The 26,572-nt window shown below is 38.2% G+C and overlaps 1 long non-coding RNA gene across 1 annotated transcript in view; it reads left to right on the top strand.

Annotated features, from left to right (window-relative positions):
- LOC136881985 (uncharacterized) overlaps positions 1 to 26,572 on the top strand; it is a 50,609-nt gene that overhangs the window by 10,891 nt on the left and 13,146 nt on the right. Inside the window, exon 2 of the long non-coding RNA XR_010861064.2 lies at positions 1,817 to 2,030. This is a non-coding gene — a long non-coding RNA (uncharacterized lncRNA). The remainder of the gene's footprint in view (positions 1 to 1,816; positions 2,031 to 26,572) is intronic.

Here is a 26,572-nt window from a genome sequence, read left to right as displayed (position 1 = left end):
AATTGGCAAATACATTAAATAAACAGAAAATGTAGTTCTGGAGAATTTTTAGTTGACTAGTGCAGATCAAGAATTTGCTGCACTATTGTTTGTTGCCCGAGTTCTGAGTTTAGTAGAATGAAATGCATACTGCACTGTTTTAGATACCATAGTATACTGATCTGAGGGTTATGGTTTCATAGTTTTTCTTTGGAACAATTTTTCCCATAGGGCCTACTTTGCTAGAAGTTAGATAATTTGTTTTGGGAAGAGAGTACCCCCCTGAGGATGGTGGATGCAGGCGAAGAATACACCCACGTTATCCCCTGTCTGTCATAAGAGGTGACTAAATGGGGCAACCAAGGAATTATTTTAGAACTGTGAGACTACTTGTGATTAGTACAATTATGCGAGGAACACCATGGGTCGTTATTTGGGATTAGTACCACCATGTTAGGAACACCATGGAATGCCTACCTAGGAGTAGTACCCTTATGTGAGGAACACCACGGGTCTGTGGTTAGTACCATCACGTGTATTCCACAGATGCAGGGGGCATTGGCTGCAAGGATTAATATTCATATGCCATATGTTGCGTTGGAATATGTCGGTTTGCTGTGTTCATAATGGGCCTGCACTACCTATTAGTACCACTTTATGAGAAATACTGTGGGGTCTACATTGCCTGCGATTAGTACCACTATGCGAGAAACAAGAGTTTGGTTGGCACCTGTGATTAGTCTTGCTATGATGGGGAAAACAGTGGGTCTGCTTTACCTGAGAGTAATACTATTATGTGAGGAACGCCATGGGTTTTTGTTGCCTATGTCATACACCGTGGGTCTACATTGGTTTTGATTAGTTCCAGTGAGGAACACCATGAGTATGTGGCCTGTGATTAGCTTCACTAAGTGAGGAACATCACAGGAATACCAGCACCTGTGATTAGTCGCACTGTGTGAGGAACACCATGGGTCTGCGTTTGCTTATGAGTAGTACCCTTATGTGCCAAACACAATGGGTTTTTCTACCTGTGAGTGGTGTCATTATGTATGACAGACCATGGGTCTTCATTACCTGTGAATAGTACCATCATTTGAGAAATGCCATGAGTATGCCTTACCTGTGATTGGAACCACTAGAGGAACACCATGGTTCTGCTTTACTATTATGAGGGGCTGGTGACCTGGATTTTGGATCCCTTCAGATAAGCATCATCCCAGTAATTAAGGCACTGTGAATTGGATCCACTGATTGTTTTTGTTTCACTATCATTTTTTTTAATCATTCGTTTTAGATTCTAGACCAAGGCATCTCAGAGTGCTTGCACCAGGTGCATGCATTGTGCACGGTGCAAAAGACGACTTCGCTTGGTTGACCAGAGTGCAGACCCCCACTCCTCGATTTGGAGCAATAGCGCTCTCTCTCTTTCCCCACGCCTGTCTCCCTCGTTCTGCCTGTCTCCCTCTTCCTCACTTGCTCCGTAGCACTCCAAATCCGAGGTGAGTTGAGCCAAGCTTAGCCGAGTAGCCCAGAGACCAAGCGCTGGTCCAAGGCGAACCAAGCGGGACCGATGCACAGTGCACGGAGCTCTTGTGCCTCGATTTGCACGCGTGAGATTTTGGGCGTTTGAGAGGCCCTGTTCTAGACAGTGGATAAATTTTGAATTTAATTTTCATTTTTTGCATCTCATACCATTACAGACCGATGACCTAGCTGTTAGGCCCCTTGGATCATCATAATCATCTTGGGAGAATTTCTTGTTACTGCATGCCATATATTCTTGAGTCAGCTGTTCAGGTATGACTGATTGTCGTTTTTTTTTTTTTTTTTTTAGGTATACTGGGCATTGAAAAGAATGCATCGAAGGTGGAATGTTCGGCTCTGTCAATGTCTGGTAGAACAAGCAGCTCAGAGAAGAGTGGAAGAGGCCCTGGTGTCAAGCTTTCCAGCCGTGCAGCAGACTCGACAAGCACAATCACCAGTCTCAAATTTTCTATTGCTGTTTACAGCAAGTTGTGATGGGAAATCATTCCTCTGTATAGAAACAGGTCTGTTACTTCATTTTGACTTACAATGGTTTAATAACTTTTAGAAGTAGCTCTTTACGTTTAATACCTTGGATAGATTCTTCATTTGTTTTTTATATATTACACATAAAGAAACCAGTGTGTTCTTGTTTTGATGAGAGAAAGGGGGTGGGGTGTGCAACTATCTGTTAGCTGGAGATGATACATATTATTTCTCTTAAGATACAGTTTAAAATATAAAAGAACTCCTGCGGGACTAAATTCCGGCACCTTGGCGTCTCCGAAGGCCGTAAAAGTAGTTAGTGGGATGTAAAGCAAATAACATTATTGTTGTTGTTGTTGTTGTTGTTTGAAATAAGCTTTGAATTTGAAGTGAATGTTCCATGAGAGTTGGTCACTTTCAAAGTGTGTAGCGTGCAAAACCTCTTAACTGGGCGTGACAAATTAATTAGTCTGCCGATATTTGTTACTCAATTGGGTAATGAGTTAACTCAGCTAGAGCCTTTGAAAATTATCTGCTGGGCGAGACGTGTTGTCTCGTCTTTTGTTAAGTGTAGTTCTATGATAGCTTTATAGATGTCAGTGGTTCCAGACTTGCTGTGACACAGTGTGCATCAATATTTCATTTTATTTTCTTCTGTACATAATGGCTAAACATGCTTGTTTGGATGATGAAACTATTCTTTATCTCATTGATTCAGATGACCAATTAGATAACTCTTTGGATATCAACAGCACAAGTGGTGAAACTGACAGTGAACAGTGAACTTGCTGCTGAAAACGAAGCTGGAGATCATCTCCCTCCTTCAGGGGAAAAATGGAAACATTGTAATAGTAGCTTGCCTACAAGTGTTCAGCCACTTCGCACTGGCACAACCAAGATAATCCTTATCCTCCTACGTTTGTATCGGATAGTAAGACAAATATTGAAGCAGTTGCAAGAAGTCGTATGACATACGGATTATGGTTTGAATTAACAAATGCAAATCAAAGGAAACCACTTTTCCCTTTGCAAAAATCAAATGCTCATGAATGTCTCTCGGTCATGGTCATCCAGCAATGGCTTCTATTACTCGCACAACTTTTAGTGATATTTGGTGTTACGGGGTTGAGGAATAAGGAGGGAGCTCTCCTGGTTCCGGTAATACTGCCAACTGAATGGAAATGAAATCTGAATTGAATCGATAATATGATCGATCAGTATAAATTTTCTAAACCTTTATTACCTTAAGCCAACAAATGTCTTGCGCACACATTATACAACATTTCTCGATGCAAATCTTGTTCCTAGCATGAATTCTATAGCTTGGCTGTGTAAACAGTAGTAGTACGTAAAGCGATGCATAAGCGATTCATAGTTTGTGTTTCATAGGTTGCCAATACGAATCTCTAAGATAAGAGCTCTACAGATTCAGCACTAGGGAGCCCATATATCACTAAAAGTTGCGTGAGTAATAATTTCAGATAACCACCAAGAATAAGACAGAGCCTGCACGGTTGCTAGTTAACAGTGTATGGCCATCGATCCATACATCACAGCCTGTAAGAGTTACACTTCCATCACATCTTTTGTGATGACCACTAACCGTTAGACATGTCAAGACGGGCAGGCTAAAAAATTTGTCTTCGAAGGCATGCACGCATAATGAGCTTAACGACTTAACTCATGTTCAGTCAAAATATATTCCCTGCTACGATTGTTTCTCAGTGGAAACTTCCTGGTTAAGAGGTTAATCCTAGAAGTGCCAAACGTTGTGCCTGCGATGCAATGTTATATCGCTAGAATGCGTGGTGCATAGCGCAGGCATTTACTTACCGTGTAATCCCCAAAATCAACCGCCACCAAATAAGACCTGCGCACCTGAATTTCTAATTACAAAATTTGGAAAATAAATAAATTCCATGTTCACTTACCAATTCCTTTAATTTCTGCAAATGTGTCAAAATTGCTGATTTAAAACACTAAAAGCACCACAATGAGAAATAAAGCTAGTTCAGTGTACAAATCTGTCAATTCATTCAAGGAGACGATGTGTAATAGGTGCAAGTCGCCGCATACACAATTCATTTCTTCGATAAAAGTTCCTTATCCATACATGGCTTGCAGTAAAACCCTCCTTTAGAAGTTCCTTTGTGATCTCTAATGATTTTAGTAGACATATTTCAATCGATACACCATAACCTAGCACAAGTATGAAGGATGAGTTTTCCACGTAATCAATACTTTATTTTACAAAGTGTCTAAATTTTTTTTACATTAAGACAGTACAGGTTTCGACCTGTTAAATAATTCATCAGCTGTTGATGAACCTGCTTATTCAGTAGCGACTATACAGAATAAAACATTACTAAGATTAAACATGAATGCCACTATTCTAATAAAATAATGTTAAGATATAGACATATGGACAGTTTTTGAAGTTAAAAGGCTTTCCTAGAGTCCCATGAATGCCACATATTCCAAAAATTATATTTGCTTTAAGTTAACCCATTGCCATGCAAATATTTTCCTTGGAAATGTACATTGGAATGCGATTATTTTTTCTACATTTTACGTCATGGATGTTAAAATTGTTTAAAAAGCGTACTGGATCAAAATACAACATTTTGGGTTAGAGTTAAACTTACTACATTTAACTGAAGTCTTTTAAGGTATGGTACACCTTGAAACATCCATACACGTGGAGGGCAACTTTGCATTTGTTGCACTCGAAGCAAGATTCCTTCCAGATTCCATGCTCAAAACAGTCTTTACATTTCCTTGATGGGGCTGATATACTTGCTATAGGAGCAATCTTTTCAGGAAATTGTCCCCAGGAACAAGATGTCAAACTTTAGAAACAAAAGAAACATTGACAAAATGGCCTTTGGATAATAACATTGGCATGTAAACACACTAGAACTATCTAGGAACATAATTCTAAAGCACAACATCACAATCGAAAGAAATCGGTAGTCGGACATATTTCCGACTTGAGTACATGGCGACGGTTGTACCCGTCATTGTAGCGGAATGGGTTAAAAATAGGATACAACTCTTGATGGGTGTGCTAGGTACCAACAGATGAGCCCAACTTAGCACACAGTGGCAAAATGCTGGCAACCAGGAATTAGTTAGCTGGAAAATTTAAAATGTCCAGTAACGGACCATTTATATTTGTTTTATAAATTTACTCATTCGGGACAAATATTTCAGGTTCCGTATGCGAATCAACGTCTATATCACAATGGACAAGGGCGAATGCTGTTCTTTCTCGGGCTATAAAAGTAAATGTACTTCTGGGGGTGCGTTGGTAGGTTCCAGGACATCACAATGAACACATCTCTCCTCTAAAAGGAATTCGAAGTAAGATTTGCATAAATTCTCCTAATAATGCTAATAAGGTTGGTGCGTTGTATTTTTTACCCCTTTCACTACCATGAACTGCAGCATTTCTGGAGGCCTGTGGGGCCTGGCAGGAAAAGGAAACTCTCGATGCTTCGGAGTAGTGTTTGGTGGCAGGCGAAGTGTGAACAGCACAGAATTTTAATTCTCTTGTGCTTTTCTTCCTGTATTTACACTGAGTAGATTATATATTTTTGAAACCTTAAAGAAACTGCTTGCTTTTTGTTAATTTTTAAAACTAAATGTTCTTTCTTTAGTGGTTAACATAAAAAATCTGTATTACAAAAATGTAAGTTTAGTTAGTTTTTCAAAATGTTGGTCAGATACTCATTGGATATGTAAGTGAATTATTTAGTACTTACATAAATAGGTAAAATATGGTTTTCTGAGTAAAATGGTGTACTGCATGTCAAATTTCTTTTTCTGAAATGATTGAACAGTTTAAAAGTATGTATGCAATGCCTAAGTAAATAGCTTTACAATAATTAGAGAAAAACACCTGTCACTTGGTGGGTATGTTAGTCTTGGTGTGTGTTCTAGTATCTATGGTAGTTATTTTGAACTGAATGAAAGTGGGAGAACACTTTTATAATGTACACTTCCTGACACAAAAAGTGATTGGCTCAAAATTTGAGTTTATTATCGTAGGTTTCTTGACTAGATATAAATTTACAGTATCTAAATTTGCCTGTAATATGTGAATCTTGCTTTAGAAAGAGGTATAAGAAACAGTTGCTACAAATGTAGTGTTTATTGGACAAAGGTATATAAAGGAAAAAGAAAAAGGTACTTTCATAGTCAAGTCCACAGGATAGGATGACGTATTGGTATACAAGGAGTGTTCAAAAAGAAAACGAACTTTCACTAGAACATCTTTATTGCTTATTGTACCGCATTTTAAGCACTACCTATTCCCCTCAGTAGTTCCCCCTACTGGCAATGCATCGTTCCCATAGTTTGTTGCATTTTTAAGCCTCTTGGAACGCACTTTCTAGGATGGTGCGCAGGTCTCTTGTCGCATTGTTCTCGGATCTCCTCTATGGTTTGGAAACTAAATCGTTTCAACATGCTACTTGCGCTCAGAAGCTGCAGTGTGCTATTTCAAAAGTTTTGTTTTTTAAACACCCTTCATACAAAGTTTGATGCAAATTTTTCTGTACAAGCCTTCTAACATTTCATGCAAATATACAGGATTGTGTATCCTGACCTTGAAAGATAAGAATCTCATTTTTGGTCTGTATTGAACTCAGATTACAACTAAATTAATATATTATGGTTCCACCTATTCAATACCATAACACTTAGTAATGCGAGGTTACATAACAGATCTGGGTCATCAGCTGATCGTTCAAAAGATATAAGATAAAAGCAATCCACACAAACTTTCGTCTCGAAAAAATCTTTTTTCTACGTTACTTGTTATTCATCTGTGCATTGCTTTTATCTTGTACCTTTTGAATGATCGGCTAATGACCCAGATCTGGGGTCGAAACCTGTACCATTTGTAATAGACTTGTGATGTAACCTCACATTACTAAGTGTTACTGTATTGAATAGGTGGAACCATAATATATTCTTTAATTGTATCCTGACTTTAACAATAATTATCTTCGCATGATTTGCAAGTGCATGATTAGGGATTGATTTGAAGAAATCAATCATATTATAAACATTAGACAGTTGATTACTCAGTAATGTTAATAATGGAAGTATTAGGTATGAAAGCTTCAGAATTTTAAACACTTCTAACCCTTAGTGCACAGTAAGACAGTCTAGTGACGAACGAGAGCACCACTTACTATAGACCAACAGCGAAGCATTCTTAAATTCAAACCTTCATTATTAGGGAAGTTTTGCTCATGAACAGACAAGCTTTCCTTTTGAAGATCCAGAGCGAAGTTCTCTGCGAAACAAAGAATTTCACCTTGTTTTCTGACATAGAAATCCAAAAGCTTATCATGCCTACAGTCTTAAGCATCAATCTAAATATTAAAAATTTTGTATGGGGAGGATATTCGGCAAGTTATGGAGAAAGAAATCCATTCTTTACGCTTTCTTCTGAAATGCTGTGATGAAGCACAGTTTAAATGCGCCTAAGGCCAGGAGAATCTATCGGCGCACTAGCAAGGCTCTGATGATCTAGAGTGAATCACACACGTAAGGAATTGTAGTGTCTCCTGAGAGTTATTTACGTCTGTTTTTAAGCAACACTCTTTCGCATGAATTATGTTTGTCATTTGATTCATTACTTCTACACAAGCTGAATGCACAATCAACCAAATGGCATTCAGGCAGAAATCTAAGTTCCTTTGATTGACTCAGAATCAGGCAGTCTCTCGCATGAACCCTGATACTAGTAAAAGTGTCAGTCTTTCCAAGAAATCCTTGGATGAGAACCAAATGGCAGTTCTAGCTAAGGGACTTCATTTCGCTGTAGCTCAGTCAAAAATTTGATCTCAACAGTTTATTTCCGTTCAGGCAGCCGTCCACAAACTTGCGGATGAGGCTGAGGTACGACTCGAATGTGAGACTGATAAAGGTCTGCACCCAATTTAACAAGAGGTGAGCTGTGAAGAAACTCAAAGATGATCCTGAACTGACCCTTCTCTCAGCAGATGAGGGTAATGTGATTGTGGTAATGGACACTTAAGACTATAAGAACAAGATCTCATCTGTGTTGTCACAGCCTGTTTAGACTGAGCTCTCGTGCCCCACGCTACTGTGAAACTAAGGTATTCCTCAATTTCAAAAGGGGCTAAACATCTGACTTCGGGGGATGTACTGCCACCAAGATTATGTGGATTACCAAAAATCGACAATGAAAATGTTCCCCTCCAACCAATAGTCGGGGCGATACGTTCTCCTATGTATCCTCTGGCTAAATATCTAAGCTAATTGCTTCAGCCATGTATAGGATGTACCGAATTATAGGTTAGGGATATTCTATTTTTCCTTAATAACTTATCCATAACCCTTCAACCTAACACTTCTGGTGAGTTGATGTGGAGTCTTTTGTTCACTGAAGTGCCTATTGATTCTGTCTGTCTCTGTCTCTTTGAGCATCTGTTCCCTGAGGACATTACGAAGCTATTTCACCACTGCAAGACTTCCAGCTACTTCCTGTACAATTTTATGAACGGATGGATGGTGTGTCTATGGGAAGTCCACTTTCACCAGTAGTGACTAATTTCTTTATGGAACATTTTGAGGAGGCTATAGCTTCAGCACCTGTCAAACAGATGATTTGGAGGTATGTTGAAGATAAATTTGTGGTCTGGACAGGTCCTGTGAAACTTTACCTATTTCTGAATCATCTAAATCAGCAGCATCCATAAGTTTAATTCACTATGGAGATGGAGTCGGATGGATGCCTTCCTTTCTTGGATGTTGTAAAGAAAAAAACTGGATGGCTTCTTAGGGCAGTCTATCATAAGCCTACCCTCACAAATCGCTATCTCCATGCAGATTCTCACTACCATCTAGCACAAAAGCAGGGCATTCCGAAGACACTTGCCAAGAAGGCAAAACAAATATCGTAAGCCTACCCACACAAACCACTATTTTCATGCAGATTCTCACCCCCATCCAGCACAAAAACAGGGCATTCTCAAGACACAAGCTAGGAAGGCGAAACAAATTTGTTTCACCTTCAAATATCGGAGATGGGCACGGTCACATTCAAGGGTAATGGTTACAACAATGTACAGTTCATTAAGCCCTGCATCCTAGGGGGACGACTAAGAAAAATTCACAGAAAGAAAAATTGAACGGAACTGCCTACTTTCCCTTAATCCACAATGTTACAGATTGAATTACCCAGGTCTTCTGCAAGCACAATATTAAAAATATGTGGCACAGTCACAGAAATTGCTCACAGTTTAGGTAAAAGCAAGGACAGATTGTCCCCACTATTACACCCTAGTGTGTACAAAATTCCCTGTACTTGCAGCAAGGTATGCATTGGCCAAATATGCTGGTCCATTGGTACTCGTATCAAGGAGAGCCAACAAAATCTGTCTCAACCAGCCAGACAAGTCGGCAATAGCTGATCACACCTTATCACGGGTCATGTCTTGTTCCAAGATGTTCAAGCTCCTGCCTGCATTAAACATTACAGGTCTAGGATTATATGGGAAGCTGTGAAAATACGTAAAAATCCTAATAATTTCAACACAGATAGTGGCTATCAAACTGAGCTCGATAGCTGATATCGCTTAAGTGCAGCCCCACGAACCTACTACGTTGGCATCGCAGGGGGAGATGTGATACTCCCACGTGGTTCATCCCAGGTTGCAGATAGGGAGGTCCTAACCGGCTTGCTGGCGGACTTGAGCAAAATAAAATAGCTCTCGCGGACCAAACACCCAACCCCTTCTGGGTAGGGGACGCAGACGAAGAGGAGACTAAAAGGGGCAACCAAGGGATGATCGAATTAGGACCATGAGACTACTAATTAGTACAATCATGCAGGGAACACCATGGGTTGCCTTTACTTGAGAGTAGTACCACTATGTTGGGTACACAATAGGTTTGTGATTAGTAGCAACAGTGGTGAATCAGGATGGGTTTTACAGTACCCCTATACTGTTGATAAACTTAACCGTGATAGGTTAATATGGTTTTTTAATTCGTATTGACTAGTCTAAATCTATTACAGAAGTATTTAAAATAGTTTTACTTGAATTCACCTTGTCTATACATCTTAGTAATGAAAGAAAAACTATTTAACCGTACATTTAAATAGTTCTGTAATAGTACCACTATATGCGGAACGCCATGGGTCTGGGTGTTGTCTTTGATTAGTATCGCTATATGAGCGACACCATGGGCCTGCATTGCCTATGATTAGTACCCACTATGTAAGGAACACCGTGAGATAGTAAGACTCCATATGATTAATACACCTATGTGAAGAACGCCATAGATTTGTGTTGCATGTAAGTGGTGCCACAATGTGGGAAATCCCATAGGTCTGTGTTACATGCGTGTATTACATCCTTCAGTAGTACCATAATGTATGGAATGCCGCAAGCCTACGCTACTTTTGATCAGTACCACAACATGACAAATGCCATGGTTCTACTTTACTAGCGATAAGTACCATTATGAGGGCCCCATGACCTGGATTTTCAACTCCTTTAGACCACAAGCATCATCAATTCAGGATTGTGTTTTAGCAGTAGTCACTTGGTCAGTAGTACTATTGTTTTATGCTAGTTTCTAGGAATGTGGGGGCATTATGGGTCAGATCCACTGATAGTTTAAAATTCATATTCATTCTTCATAATATCTTTACTTCTGGTCAGTGGATGATTTTGGACTTTTAAATTGTCGTTACATTTCATCTCATTTTGTATCATTAGGGGCCAATGACCTAGATGTTAGGCCCCTTTACACACAACTAAATTCTTTGAGTTTCAAGAACTTCATTATTACTACTCAAGCAAACTTTTTAAATTTGAAGTAATAGGGTAATCCTAGTTCATAATTCAAATTTCAAAGCTTCATATACCACTATCATAAGTGTGGCCAGTATCCAGTATTCGGGGGATAGTGGGTTCAAAAACCCCACTGTTGGCAGCCCTGAAGATGGTTTTCTGTTGTTCAGGCTGTTTCATATAACCAAAGTGTGCGACACACAAATCGTGCTACATGGAGGGATTTTGTTCAAGGGACAGAGCAGATTCATTACTGTATTTGTGCAAAAATACCTGCATATTAAAAAAAAAAATTGAGGTGTGGGTTTTATTTGTCAATGTTGGCATTTTTTCAAAATCAGCCTTCCTAAAGTTAGGGTGCAGGGATTATTTGGTGGCGGGGATTATTCGCGTAAATATGGTATTACAAAATTAGATTTCAAACAGTATTGGTATTGTTAAAGAATATACTGGCATATTACAAAGCCAACATTAGTGATCTCTATTTCAAGACATAATACAGAGTCATGTAAGGGGATCCAATAAGTCCCATTCTTTTTAACATATTAACAACCAGATGTTACAAAAATAGAAGATAACAAAGAAACCTCTCTTTACATGTATGCAGATGACATGGTGCTTGGGCCCACTAATCTGGCCAGCCTACAACAAGCAGTGATAAAGAGAACTATCTACAAATAAGTAGAGTAAGACAATGCAGATGATCCTTAAGAAGGGTGGAAGATTAGCAGAAAATGAAATAACGTTTAGAGGAAAATGTGTTGAAATTGCCCACAGTTAGATATTTGGTTATTTCTAGTGCTCTCAAGTTGAAGAAAATCCTATTTTTTTTTCCCCTCTCAAGTGTCTGAAGAAGAGGCCAACACAATATACGTTTATTCTGGGTCAGCCAACTTGGCAGTTTTCATCCTGGCTCAGTTCAGTGGTATTTGAAAGTGTTCAAATACAACAGCCTCGTGTCGATAGATTTACTGGCACATAAAAGAACTCCCGCGGGACAAAATTCCGGCACCTCAGCGTCTCCGAAAACCATAAAAGTAGTTAGTGGGACGTAAAGCGAATAACATTTATATTATCAATCTGGGTCATTGTAGGCCAGAAAATGGTGGGTTTATACATCCTTTCTTAGCCTTTTCTTTAGGTCTTTAATAGCTTTTTTTTTTTTTTTTTAAATTCACATTTTTACTAGGGGCTGCCTGGCCAAGGCGGTAAAGGCGTACTCGGTTCGCCCGGAAGGACGTGGGTTCGAATCCCTGTCAGGAAGTCGTAAAATTTAAGAAACGAGATTTCCACTTCCGGAGGTGCATATGGCCCTGAGGTTCACTCAGCCTACACCAAAAATGAGTGCCAGGTTAATTCGGGGGGGGGGGGGGGCAAAGGCGGCTGGGCGTAGAGCTAACCACTCTGCCCCATCACGTGCTGAGGTTAACAATGGTGGAAGCCTTTACCTTCCACTCCAAGGGCCTTCATGGCCTGTACGGAGGTGACTTCGCTTTTTTTTATTTTGACTGCATTTTTACTGCCTATTCTCAATTCAAATCATTAGTTCATCCATTACGTCTAACATTTCTCTAGTAAATACATGTATTTGAACCATATCTAAAAAGAGAAAATGAAAAATGGAACTAGTGCTTAAAAAAATGGCGGCAGCGGCTAGTAATGTTTGTTCTCCGTGGAGCAAAAAAGTGAGAAATTGTGAGGAATTAGTTGATTGTGAAGGGGATTGTGGACGTAATTTTCACAAGGAATGCACACGAATGTCAAAGGAGGCTTACGATGCGGTAAGAAGTGATCCGGAAAAGGTATGGAAATGTAAACGTGACGATTGTCACCCGCCACCTAACCTAAGTGAATGTGATGTAGTTAAGGTTACGGAGAAGATAAAATTATGTTACAGAACTGAAGACTTTTATTCATGGTGGAACTCAGTGCTATTAAGGAAGTGGCAGAATTTGTAAATGACCAGTTTGTGAAGTTCAAAACTCTCACAGGTGAGTTGAAGTACATCTGAATTAGAAAAATCTGAGTGTAAGCAATGATACCAAACAGGCTTTAGATGGGTCAGAAGACCTTAAACAGTATACCCACAGGAACAATTTGTTAATCAGTGGAATGCCAGAAATGGCAAAAGAAAACTTGTATGACTTGGTAATACAAACAGCTAGGGCATTGGGGGTTGATTTGAGTGTTCAGGAGATTGACGTCGCTCATAGTCTGCTGTCAAGAGGTGGGGACATTGGAAGAATTGTGGTGAAATTCACTAAGAGGTGGAAGAAAGACGGAATAGTGAATGCAAGAATACAGAAAAGTGTGTTCAACACCCAGGATATTGGACTAAACTGCTCATCACGCAAAGTATTCATTAATGACCATCTTTCGCCCAAGAATGAGAACATTGTAAGAAGGTGCAGGCTACTGAAGCAGAATGACAAAATATTTGCCACATGGACAAGGGACTCAAAGATCTACGTCCGCGAAGCTAGGGATGGACCAAGCATGCTCATCGGCAGCAAGGCAAAGATCGCACACCTCGAAATAAACACGGACAGTAAACACTGCAGGTACTATATTCACACAAATTTATACTGATTTTAAGTGGTAGAGGACATTTATAGGAGTAAGGAAATAATAAGTTCTGTTGAGATACAGTGTGATACTATAGAAAACTATAAATTACAAACTAAGAATCAAGCTCTAAATTAAAATGCATCTGTATCAATGCACGAAGTGTTAGGAATAAGTTTGAGGATATTATGCTTATTATTGATGAGGTTACAGAACTTGACATTATAGTTACAACAGAAAATTGGCTATCAGATGAAGAAACATCCTATTATAACATACCTAACTTTGAAACTTACCATCTAGCTAGAGAAGGCACTGGAAGGGGACTGTCAGTGTATGTATCAAGAAAATGGACAACTAAAGTCATTAAGATCATTAACAGTTATAACAGTATTCTCCAAATAGAAGTATTTAGCAAAAACCAGAGATATAACATAATTTCATTGCAACCCAAAGGAGAGTAATAATACAGACTTTGTGATGGACCTTGAACTTGTTTTGTGCAATACACGAAAATTACTCATTGCTTATAGGAGACAATAACGTCAATTTTTTAAAAGATAGCAATATTTATAGGAACTATACATCTTTATTGAATTGTTACTATTTTTACCGCTGCAATACAAGGCTACCAACACGAATAACACCCACCTCAACTTTAATTGATCATATACACTCAAACTTTGTCACTGCTGATTACTATTTATATAATGTAATAAGTGACCTTAGTGATCATGATATTCTAATTCTAGAAGTAACAACACAAATTAAAGAGAGTACTGCATTCAGTAGGGATGAAAATGTACACACATGAATACACTAAGCTAAATAATTTTTTCACAAAAAATACATGTACAAATCTATCTACTGACGTGAACGATGCATACGACCAGCTCTGTGCTTTTATCAGTGAGGGACTTAGAGTAGCTAGTTCAAGTATTGGGCAAAAACCACCACAAAAAGATACACAAGTCATGGGTAATACAAAAATTCCTAGAAGTGGTAAAAAGAAAAAAATATTCTATATGCAAAAACTAAAAACTCTTCAACTGAAACAATCGAAGAGTACACAAGATGTTGCAAGGACGTTGTTAAAACGAAGAGATTGCTAAAAAGGTCATATTATAATCATGTAGCCTAATTAGAAAAGGGGATACTAATAAAGAAATGTGGAAGGCAGTAAACCACATACTTGGTAGAACTAATAGTAAACCAAAAGTTATAGAACTTTTGTATGAAAATGTTCTATACACTTCTAGTCAAGATACTTGTAAAGCTTTTAACACATTTTTCGTTAATGTAGTTGAAAACTTGGTTAAAGATCTTGGTTCGTGTAACCCATCTTTGCTATCTAATCATGCGGTCTGCAACTCTGTGTACTTTAGGCCAACAGATGTTAAGGAAGTGGCACAAATCATAGAAGCACTAGCCAACAAGAATAACTACACAGATGACGGAATAAATAACATACTCCTCAAGAGGTGTGTAAATCATCTGGCTCCCTTGCTCACTGAGATAGTCATTGCAAACAGGAGTAATACCAGATAAATGTAAAATTGCAAGAGTGGTACCAGTTCTTAAGAAAGGAACAGTCTGACCCCAGTAATTACAGACCACTGTGTATAGTATCTTCACTAGCAAAACTACTTGAAGTGGTAATAAAAAAAAAGTCTTGAATTTCCTAATAAAAACCCATTTCTTCAAATTTCAGTATGGCTTCCTACCCAAACATAGTACACTTTCAGTTGCTTTTGACATAGTGTCCCTTATACAGAATGCATTAGATAGTAATAAAATAGCAGCTGGACTTTTCATAGATCTTGCAAAGGCATTTGACACTGTTAACCATATCCTACTACTTAATAAACTAGCAAATGCAGGAATTAGAGGAATAGCCTTTGAGTGGTTTAAAAATTACTTAACTGATACGAAGCAATATGTTAATATCGGTGAAACTAAAGGGCCCATCTACAATGTTAAGCATGGTGTCCCACAAGGGTCAGTGCTGGGACCATTACTGTTCCTAATATTTATTAATTATATAGGTTATCTTGAGCTTACTGGTAAGATATTCCTGTTTACAGATGATATATTTATATTTTATGACAGCAGTTGCGAACAAACGATTATGGAGTATATGCAAAAAGATCTGGACATACTAACATCATGGCTGAACAAAAATAATCTAGTAATAAGCACCTCAAAAACAAAATACATGATATTGAATAAACCAAAGCAAATTATCAATACCTGTAATGTAGTAAAAATTGGCAATGAGCCCATTGAAAGAGTAAAGCAGTTTTCATATTTAGGCCTGGCTTTAGGTAATTCAAGTTGGAATGAGCATATCTCAAATGTAAAGGAAAAAAATATTAGTGTAATTGGAGTACTGAAAAGATTGATGGACTATGGAATAAACAACCAACACTTAAGAAACATATATACCGGTACCTCCCTCATACATTCACACCTGATGTACATGAATATAATATGGGGAAATTGTATACAGGAAGCTGTAAAGGGACTAGAAGTATTCCAAAAGAGCTTTAAAAATTATGTATCGATATGATTTACTAAAACCATCTGTACCGAGCTCGATAGCTGCAGTCGCTTAAGTGCGGGCAGTATCCAGTATTCGGGAGATAGTAGGTTCGAACCCCACTGTCGGTAACCCTGAAGATGGGTTTTCCGTGGTTTCCCATTTTCACATCAGGCATATGCTGGGGCTGTACCTTAAGGCCACGGCCGCTTCCTTCCCAGTCCTAGCCCTTTCCTGTCCCATCGTTGCCATAAGACGGTGCAACGTAAAGCCAATAGCAAAAAAAAGTTAAAAATAAAACCATCTGTGGAAGTTTTTCAGGAAACATATCACCAGTACAATGCCAGATTAAATACTCTCAAGCTTTATTTATGTTTAGGTATAAAAATGATTTCTGTTAATACAGAACTACGATACAGCAAAGATATTCACACCCATAACACAAGATCAGCAAACCAGTTTTATGAAGATTCCACTAACACTACCAAATATGGTATTAAAAGCATTTCTTATTCAAGCACAGCCTTCAATCTACCTCCAGAATTGAAACAAATCAATAAGTTGTACAGATCTAAGAAAGTACATAGGTACTGGTACTTCCTTCAACAGTATGTTGGAGAATAAATTGATAACCACTGTGTACCTATTTTTCCACCTAAGTTTAGTTTATTTTCAATATCTTCTTTTTTCCATGTAAAATAATGTTATGATGTAAATCAATATTTGTAAAACATTCCTTGTTATATATGTAGGCCTATGCCTTATCTGTTAACTGAAACTAAAAGCTGCCAAGCTGTGATTGTAAAGGGCAGTCACTCCTTGAGCCACTAGCTCACTGGGACATTCTATAACCAATAAATAAATAAATAAATTTAAAAAATGTCAGGGAGGGGTATCAAATTGTGCAAGATAAGTGAAATATTGAAAGAACGTTTTGGTGAGCGTTTTTGCTTCATGTATGAACCCTTAACATCCACTGATGTGGAGATAAGTTTACCGATGTTTACAACTAAGAACCTAGAGATGACTACTGTGATATACTGTTAGGCCAACTGAGGTGAGGTTTTCAGATTACAATTTTTGTAACCCTTGTGTGGTTAAGCCAAAATGAATTCTGGTTATACTAATTTCCTTTACAGGATGTCCATTGTAGGTTCACTGAATTCTTTATAGGTGGAAAAATTATTTCATTGTAAATTCTGCAAGTATTTTTTTTAACCAACATGGATTACTTTTTTATATTATGTTAATCTAAAAAAATATATTCTGAAAATATTTCTCATATTTTTGCATTATTTGTTGCATACCACCAGAATTTTGCATTTTTAAACATTATATTCATTCGTTAAATACATCATTAAAACTGAAATTATGAATGAATTTGGATGGCATTTTAAGATCATTTTCACCATTTAGGTCCTTTTATGGTATATTTATAAGTGTCTTAATAGTTGTTTTTTTTTGCAATTCCTAGGTCTTCAACTTCTGATCCCTAGTTATTACTCTTTAGACAACAGGTAGCCCCTTATGATTACATATCCAAGAAAAGACAGCTGCTGCCATTAAAGCTGTTCAGACTTAAAGACCTACATAAACTCTCACTTGAATCAGTAATGAGGATATTCCATGCAGCCATAAGCCAGATCACTTCTTATGGGATTTATTTAATATGGGAAAAATTTCAAGCTGATCTAAAGGATTGGGAAAGTCAAAGCAAGATACCTGAAGAGAGCACAGTCCAGATTAGTGTGTGTACTGGCTAAGGAGTGTTACTTCATTGAAGATGTGAAACTTAAGCTTTTTCTCCAGACTACAAGACAAAGTACACAGATTCTTGAAAAAAAGAGGAGATATGAAGAAATCTGGCTTTAATTTTACTTAACTGATGTCCTGGAGAGAAAATGGACTGTTCCAAACCAGGAACTTAGATATATGCAAACAAGACCGGCTGTGCACGGGTTTCATCATAAATTATGTGCGACCGTGCAATATCATACAGCGAAAGAAGATTGTGTGTGTACCCTATGTGGTGAAAGATGAAACAGATATCACATCCGGAGATGCAAGAACCAAAACTTTGAATATCTTAAATGACTTGATGGGCGTAGAATGTAATGATGTAGGAGATGTATTACATACCTTGGAATCTCCTTAAAGACGATATGAATTGCACATGATAATGTGATAATTTGTTTTATTGTCCTTAAATTTTGCATCTTAAATTAGCAGTTGGATTGAAATTCAGATCAGCTCAAAGGATACTACTGCCAGGTCTCAGCATTAAGCCTAAGCTGGTTTCCAGCTTGATGTTGCAAGAGAGCATACAATATCTGAACGTTAGGAAAACTCAGAAAGACTTGGCACACCTTGGCTTGACCTGGAGTATGTACAGGCCTCCAGTACATCTCACCATGAGGAATTCCATGTATATTATACTGTTATTTCAAGTTATTTGTGGAAAATGACACTATATTCGCCTGTGTCTTTATTTTTGAATAGTTGAAAATAATGTAGATACTGACAGAATAGTGTAAACAATTGAGTTAGGTTCAAATATACACGGGCTACAGGAACTTAGTATGTTCTCTTGCTGGGTACATGCAGAGATCATGCAACTGATGAGCATTGCTAGATAGAGCTGCATAGAGTTCTGAGTGCACTGTTACATCAAATATGGAATCAAACTGATGTGTAATTGGCAATAACCAGATATCTGTAACGTTCGCTATCCCTTTGGCATTATTTCATTTCTTGCTATTCTTCCACCTTTTCTAAATGTTATCTGTATTTCCTTATTCTCACTTGCTGGTATTTTAAAATGTCTAATACATTTTAATATGAGAATTTACAAAAGGAAATCGTGGCTAAGCAGTTCTGAGATATTGAATAAACTATTTGTGGGTCTTATCTTTTCTCCAATAAAAGGTCTGTGTAGAACACAAAACGGCTATAGTGATTCAAATATGCGTAAGGAAGCCAAAAGTCACACCTATTCTTGTAATCATATATATGAAAAGAAAATTTAAATGTTCAGGAAACCTTCAGAAATAAATTTTCTTTGATAACTGTATATATTTTAGATTTAATAGCACAATGCAGTGAAAAGAAACAGGACTATCTTGGCAAATTTAATTTGGGCTGAATGTTTTCTAGGAAAGCAAGGCCTTGTTTTTTGTGGTCATGATGAGTGAGGAATCTACAAAGAGGGAAACTTGATATTTAAATGAGGTCGAAACATGACATCCTTGAAGAAACACCTGGAAAAGTAGACTGTATTTGCTGAAATTCAGGACGATTCGATTTCTTTATATGAAGGTGCAAGCAGACCTGGCCAACAGCTGGAAAATGAAGTGAGGGTGCAGTTTGTCCCATGAAAGAAAGGAGGTTTCTAACTCTTCCTTTGTGTCACTGATAGTAGGTGAAACTCCTTGTGTGAGTAGTAAAATCTAGTCTCTTCATATGTAACTGGCAATTGTAATATTGAAGAAAGTTGTATTTGTTTAACACATAACAGTCCTGTCAGAAAGTCAGATGCTCTCTCTTGAACCAAGTTCTCAGCAGATTTAATGATTTTTCTTGCTCAGACAAGCTTGTTGCTGAGATGTGATGGAAGAACAGTTGTGGCATGGGAGCATAAAGGATTGCAATCAAAGGGATTATTCGTTCACTTCTACACCCACCAGCAATATCTTGTGCTCTTGTAGTCGGTTAGTTTCATCAAGGAAGTAGAGCTTTTCATCAGTCGTCACTGGTCTGACTGATTCCCTATCAGTTGTTCAGCCAGCCTTTTTCCAAACGTTTCCAAAGAACTTCGAAGTTTATCAAACATTTCCCCTGACTAATTATTCCGATCCCTTTCTCCTAGTCCTATAAATGAATATTTGCCTGAATTTGTCCACTTCAATTCCAAAAGCTCTGCTGAAGCTTATTCACTATCTCTCTACTGACAGCTCCAAACATGCCACTTAATTGAGTAGCTAATTTCCTTACTCCCAAGTCTTCCCAGCCCAATGTTTCAAACATTTTTGTAACACTACTCCTTTGTCGGAAGTCGCCAAGAACAAATTGTGCTGCTTTGCTCAGGACCTTTTCCAGTTCTCATATCATGTAGTCCTTGTGTGCGGTTCCACACACTGGAACCGCACTCTAATTGGGGTCTTACCAGAGGCTTAGATGCCCTCTCATTTACCTCTAAATACGCTTGTAACAAGGTGTAGACATCTGTAAACTTTCTTAATCTCGGTGATATGATTATCCCAATGGAGATCTTTCGTTATGTTGATACCTAGGTACTTAGTCATCCCCGTGAGGTATTACCACACCATCAACACGGTAGTTAAAATTCTGGCTTTTCAAACTCTTGGTGAAACTTACAACCTGACTTTTCATCCCGTTTACCATCATACCATTGTCCACCTCGCATCATTGTCTAATAGGGTTGGGCACCATGTCCCTCTTTCGGCACACTTTGCTGGTGCACAGTTGTGTTTCGCTGTTCCGGAACACAGTGTGTCAATTGTTCCGAAACATTCTCAAGCGAGACCGAGATAGTGACTCCCTATCCCATCGGCAGTGCCACTAGCTGACTGTCGATACCGGCTGTGTGCTGCCATGTGCTGAAGTGTTCCACGTTCAGTCTTCTGTCATATCCTCTTTGTTCTGAGAGTTCTGTTGCACCGGCAACTGGCCTTCGGTACATGTGATTATCATGTGTTATTTTTGTTTTCAATTGTTTTGTGTTTTCATTGAAGCCTAGTAGTATAACTGTATAAAAGACTGTAAACTTTGCATAATGTCTCACCGGAGTCCTGTTTAGGACTTTTTTTACTAGAATAAAACCGGACAGAGTATAATGCAATTTGTTCTTCTATATTGTCTGCAAAGGGATCTCAACCGGCACAATGACAAGACATTTCACATCCCACAATTTTTATTTCTGTGTTCTGTTTGTATAGTTTTATTTTCAATCTCCTGTTCTGCTTGTATATAGTATTTTTTATAGTGTTTTGCTTGTATGGGTTAATTTTTATTTTCGTGTTCTGCTTGTATATTCTGTACATTGAGTACTGACGGATGTTTCTTAAACTGTGAGTATTTTTAATTGGTGAAAATAACATTGACATTTGTAAACACATCGACTGCCAGTGTAATTGTGACAGGTCGACTGCCAGTGTAATTGTGACAGGTGTATTTCAGAATGAATGAAAACATTCTTATCCTAAAAACATTTACACGATCTTCTGGGTGCGTATTTAAGTTCAGACTGTTTTTTCACGTGCCTTGAAGTTTTATCCTGGGCCTAATTACTTGCAATACAGGCCGATACATTCAACTGGTGAAAATATCCTTGGATTAGTTACTTTTAAACACCTGCACTGCCATTGTAACCGTGTTGTGTGTATTTCATATTGACTGAAAAAGCTTAAGCTAAAAGCAGCCTTTAAACGTGATTATTGGGCGCAAAATTCAATGTTCTGACGGTTGCGCAGCACTTTCCTGCTGATGCGGAGCATGTCATGTTGCCTTGCAAAGGTCTCTCTACTGCAGTTAGTCCCGTGTGCCTGCACACTACCAAAACGCTCCACCTCAAGCTCCTATTGTTCCGGAACAACTTCTAACATCTGCAAAAAGCCTTAACCCTATGCCATTCTTAACGCTCCACAGAGCGCTAGTTTTGATTCTCCTGCCATGCTAAACACTCCAAAGCACTCGTTGCACATGCGGTGATTAGAAGTGTGTTGATGGAAATATCGAAGGGTCTCATGAAACCGCGGTGCATTCCCATGACTTAGCAAGCTTTCACCACCTTCTTGGCAGTCTTTCCTGTGTGTATTTCACAAGTGGATACAGTTTATCATTGTATTCCAGTTAGATATTATGTTTCAGTTCTCTTCATGACATCTACTGTACTTACTGCGGAGAAGTGTCTCAAGGTTTGAAAGAATGAGAAATTGGAGTAGATACATTAGAAATTAGTGGAGATAGTACTCTTTCTAGTAGAGGTTCAGAATAATATTGATGAATGTATCAGTGATTATGATTCAGAGAATCATGAAAAATGTGAACAAATATTGTGTGAAGATGGAGGGATAATGCTACAGATAAATGTTAATAGTAATATTGTGATAATCTTTCTAATGAACTGGAAATGTGGGAAACAATGCTCGTTCAAATCCCAATTTACCTTCTGGGAGTTCAGAAAGAACCCCCTGTGGGTGGGGGACACAGATGAATGCACCCACTATATCCCTTGCCTGTTGTAAGAGGCAATTAAAAGGGGCAACCAAGGGGTGATGAAATTAGAACCATGAGAATACTTGTGTTTAGTACCATTACATTCGGAACATCATGGGTCGACATTACTTGCGAGTAGTACCACTTTGCGAGGAAAATCATGGGTGTACATTACATAGGAGCAGTACCATTATGCGAGGAACACAACGGGTTTCGGTATTTTTGTGATAATGGTCATCGTGTGTATTCCACCGGTTGGTCACACTGTGTTCAGAATGGGTCTGCATTACCTATGAGTAATGCCACTTAATTAGAAACACCATGGTCTACGTTGCCTGTAATTAGTGCCACTGAGAAACACCACGGGTTTGGCTGGCAACCGTGATTAGTACCACTACATAGTGGTCTGCGTTGCCTGAGAGTAGTACTACCATTATGTGAGGAATATCGTGGGTTTGTGTTGCCTATGATTACTACCACTAATCAACACAATGATTAAACGTGGCCTGTCATTAGTGCCACTAAGTGAGGAATAAATGAGAATTCCAGCACCCTTGATTAGTTCCACTGTGTGAGGAGCACCATGGGTCTGCGTTGCTTGTGAGTAGTACCCTTATGTGCGAAACGCCATAGGTTTGTGTTACCTGTGAGTGGTGCCATTGCTTGTGAGTAGTACCCTTATGTGCGAAACGCCATAGGTTTGTTACCTGTGAGTGGTGCCATTGTGTGCGACATACCATGAGTTTGTTACCTGTGCTTAGTACCACTATCGGAGGAACACCATGGTTCTGCTTTACCAGTAATTAGTACCATTATGAGGGGCTGGTGGCCTGGATTTTGAACCGTTTTAGATATCATCCCAGTACTTAAGGCATTGTGAGTTGGATCCACTGATTTTGTTTCACGATCATTTTTTCATAATTCGTTTCAGATGCTAGTCAGTGGATACATTTTGAAGTTTTAACTTATGTTCACCTTGTACCATTAGGGGCTGATGACCTCACTGTTAGGCCCCTTTCAACAACAATCATCAGTTCAGGAAGAAAAAGGTTTTGAATTATTTGTGGGATGGAAATTTTGAGCTTGTATTGAAGCAGATGAATATTCTTGCCAAATATTTAGCAAGAAAATGTGCCACTATTGATACCTGGCAAAACATTATGCTAATGATGTAAGGGTGTATGTTTAGAAGGTCTTTAAATTTATATGGGTTTCGTTGTTTTACCTGAAATTACCTGTGATGAAAATTATCTTTTGGTCCGTATTGACTGGTTCTAGTTAAAAATAGGATTAAATTAACTTTGTTCAATACACAGTGTAAACAAACTGGTAAAATTAGTACGTAATTATCTAAAATGTAGACATGTTTCGACCGCTTTGGGCCATCATGAGTACATACAAATTTTTTTTTTGAACATTAATAAAAAATATAAATACAATTCTGCAAGAGTCTCTTTAGAAAATTATTTTCTCAATGCATTAGAATACATCCCAGTACTCCCTGCTTGACATAAGAGGCAACTAAAAGGGGCAACGAAGGAATGATTGAATTAGAACCATGAAACTACTTGTGATTAGTACAATCACGCAGGGTCACCTTTACTTGTGAGAAGTACCACTATGTTGGGTACACAATAGGTTTGTGATTAGTAGCGACAGAGTATGAATCAGTATGGGTTTACCAGTACCCTTGATTAGTACCATTGTGAGAAACACCACGGGTCTGGGCGTTGTCTGTGATTAGTACCACTATATGAGCGACACCGTGGGTCTGCGTTGCCTGTGATTAGTACCCACTATGTGAGAAACACTACAGGAATACTGGCGCCCGTGTTTAGTACACCTAGGTGAAGAACACCATGGAATTGCGTTGTCTATGAGTGGTGCCATTATGTAAAAAACACCATAGGTCTGCATTACCTGTGAAACGTGCACTACTTGTGAGTAGTACCGTAATGTGTGGAACACCGTGAGTCTACGCTACTTTTGATTAGTACTGCAACATGACAAATACCATGGTTCTACTTTACTAGCCATAAGTACCATTATGAAGGGCCATTGACCTGGATTTTGGACCCCTTTAGACAACAAGCATCCTAGATTCAGGATTGTGCTTTAGGAGCAGTTCCTTGGTCAGTAATACTATTGTTTTATGGTTTCTGGAAAGGTAGGGCATTGCAGGTCGGATCCACCGATTGTTATAAATTCATATCCATCCATTCATTCTTAATCATTTTTTATTCTGGTCTGTGGATGATTTTGAACTTTTAAATATTGTCATTACGTTTAGTCTTATGTTACCGTTAGGGGCTCCTTTAAACAACAAACATCTCAGTGCATTCTTCTTTTGAGAGTTCCTGCATATCTCTTACGAAATGTAAACATTGTTAAAATGTTCTTTGGTTTATGTTCTTGAGGAAATCAAACACAAAAGTAGGTAGTGGAAGTTTGTTGGACCTTATACAACGAAGTCTAAATATTTTTGTCAAATGCAGAAAATTGTTAATTTGTAGTTGCCAGTCTTCTAAGAGATAAGTTACTGTTCCATGAGTTGGAACCTATTAGAAGGAAAAATTTTGTTAAAATTGTGGATAAACTTAAGATTTTGGCATAAAATAACAAAATAGAGAAGGGGTTGTCTCACCTCATGGTCCGATGGAGTGGCGTGTGTGATGCTACTGGTGGCGATACCTTTTATATAATTATATATTCATTTTAAAGTTTAACATTGTGTATTGAACATCGTGGATTAAATCCTAATTTAAATATTATCTGAAATTGACTATTACTTTGTGGGGGATTTTGCATGTGCCCATTAGTATGGCAGGCAGATACTGAAATGGCTTAGGAAACTTGAGCAATATTTAGATTCAGAATTATGGTGAGTACAAATAAGTACACTCTGACCATTTAAAAATAAAATCCATAAGAAATTACATTCGTATTTTTATTAATTTGATTTCTATGTCCGTTAAAGCGTGACATTTATGCTGCTGCATCTATTGGGATCTAATTGCCTGTCAGGTAACATGTCAATTCCAGCCGGGAAGCTGCCCTTCAATGGGGAACGGCAAAGTGTTAACTGTGATTCCACTTCTGTACTCAATATGCATATAAATGTCCAGTAATACTGTACTGCCTTGTGGGACCCCTCTCATAATCATTACAGGATCAGAGCACTTCATCTATTCTGTAAGTTACATTTTCAACGTCTCTTTTGTCTTGTCCAATAACCCTCATTTTTTTTTTTTTTTTTTTTTTGTAATCTCCCATGATCTACTCTATCAAAAGCCTTGGATAGGTCAAGGAAAATAAAATACCTAGTTTTATTTTGGTGCATGTAAAGTAGTTGATTCCAATTATAACTCCTCCCTCTGCATCAATGTAATTATATAAGCTTATTTGTTAGGTAGTGTTCTAATTGGAAAGTTAACACAATCTCAATTTTGATTGTGGTGTTTCTTTACATTAGCAAATGTATACATATTCTGGTTTTTCTCCGGGTACTCCGCTTTTCCCTGTCATATTTCATTCCAGCAGCACTCTCCAATATAATTTCGTTTCATCTTTCATTCATTAATCATTGCCTCAGGAGTGAGACAGGCTTCGGCAGCTGGCACAATTCCTATTCCCGCAAGATGGGAGCTTCATTCATTCCATCCTTGACCCAGTCGAATGACTGGAAACAGGCTGTGGATTTTCAATTTTCATCCATATCCTGGCCTGGACTTTCCTTGTCTGAACATGTCCACCACGGTTCTCAGGCTTCGGTAAATGCTTGAAGGTCTGCGAGATTGGCTGAGTTTACCATAATATAATGAACCAACTACTAAATGAGTTTACTATACCATTGTAGCACAACTGGAAGGTGCTACTTTTAAGATGGCACCATACCGTACTACTATTAATCTGGGAGCAAAACGTTCTAAATAAAGTCATAGTAATATAGTTGGTCCGTTATTGGATATTATAAATTTTCCAGCGAACTCATTCCTGGTTGCCAGTTGGTAAATAGCAGACCTACAAAGGCGCATGGCTAATACATACCGTGGAGGCCACTACGTAGGAGAGCCACCGGCAATGCCAATGCACTGAGAGACTTTGTCTAATTTTCAAAAATTGCCTGTCTGGCCATCAGATGATGATCATGATTCCCATAGGGAACCTGAAATAGTGATCATATAACTACTCAGCAACAAAGACACAAGATAACATGTTCCACCCAGCAGATAAGTTTTCAAAGGCTCTAGACGAATTAACTCATTGAATAAAAACTATTGGTAGATGAATTAACTCGTTAAGAGGTGAAGCAATAATTTTTATACCACTTCTTACTACTATATTAATTTAACAAGTTGGTCCTTTTCTGCTGCGGAGAGAGCATGTGCAATCAGGTTATGGA

This window comes from Anabrus simplex, chromosome 10 (assembly GCF_040414725.1).
Source record: "Anabrus simplex isolate iqAnaSimp1 chromosome 10, ASM4041472v1, whole genome shotgun sequence".
Lineage (NCBI taxonomy): Eukaryota > Metazoa > Arthropoda > Insecta > Orthoptera > Tettigoniidae > Anabrus > Anabrus simplex.
This window is presented reverse-complemented; position numbering and strand designations above follow the sequence as displayed.